We start from the raw sequence: 482 nt of genomic DNA, 5'->3' as shown, positions 1-482 counted from the left end.
AAAAAATATATATATTTTTAAATAGAAATGATGGTTCCAAAATAACGGGACCTCCCGAAACCCCAGCTATTAAGCCTATTTGTGTAGTAAAAAAACCCCGCAGAATGACAGGTTTGCAAAGTCTCCATCTGGCTGGAGAAGAGACCCAGTGGGAGACGTGCTTCTCTTCCGACCATTCTCCACAGCCACCGGCGCTGCAGCACCCGCCAAGCATCGAGCCGGGGACCCGCAGCCATTCTCTGCCAAGGCTGCAGCTGGGCAAATGCTCAGAGGCGGCAGGGACAGGGCGTCTCCCACCGAACATTTAAGCAAGGAGACAAGAACCGAGATGAGGGCCCTCCTCAGTGAGGACTGAGGAGCGAGCCCACCGCAGATAGCGGGGCCCACAAAGGCCAGCTCAGTCCCCGCTGTCAGCCCTGGAAGACCCCAGGAAGAGCTGGCCGGCTGAAGTCACCCCCATTTCTGCCTTAGTGGACTCAGGG

The sequence above is a fragment of the Galeopterus variegatus genome, unplaced genomic scaffold (genome assembly GCF_000696425.1).
Source record: "Galeopterus variegatus unplaced genomic scaffold, G_variegatus-3.0.2 Scaffold7347, whole genome shotgun sequence".
In the NCBI taxonomy this organism is placed as follows: Eukaryota; Metazoa; Chordata; class Mammalia; order Dermoptera; family Cynocephalidae; genus Galeopterus; species Galeopterus variegatus.
Note: the sequence above shows the minus strand (reverse complement) of the source record.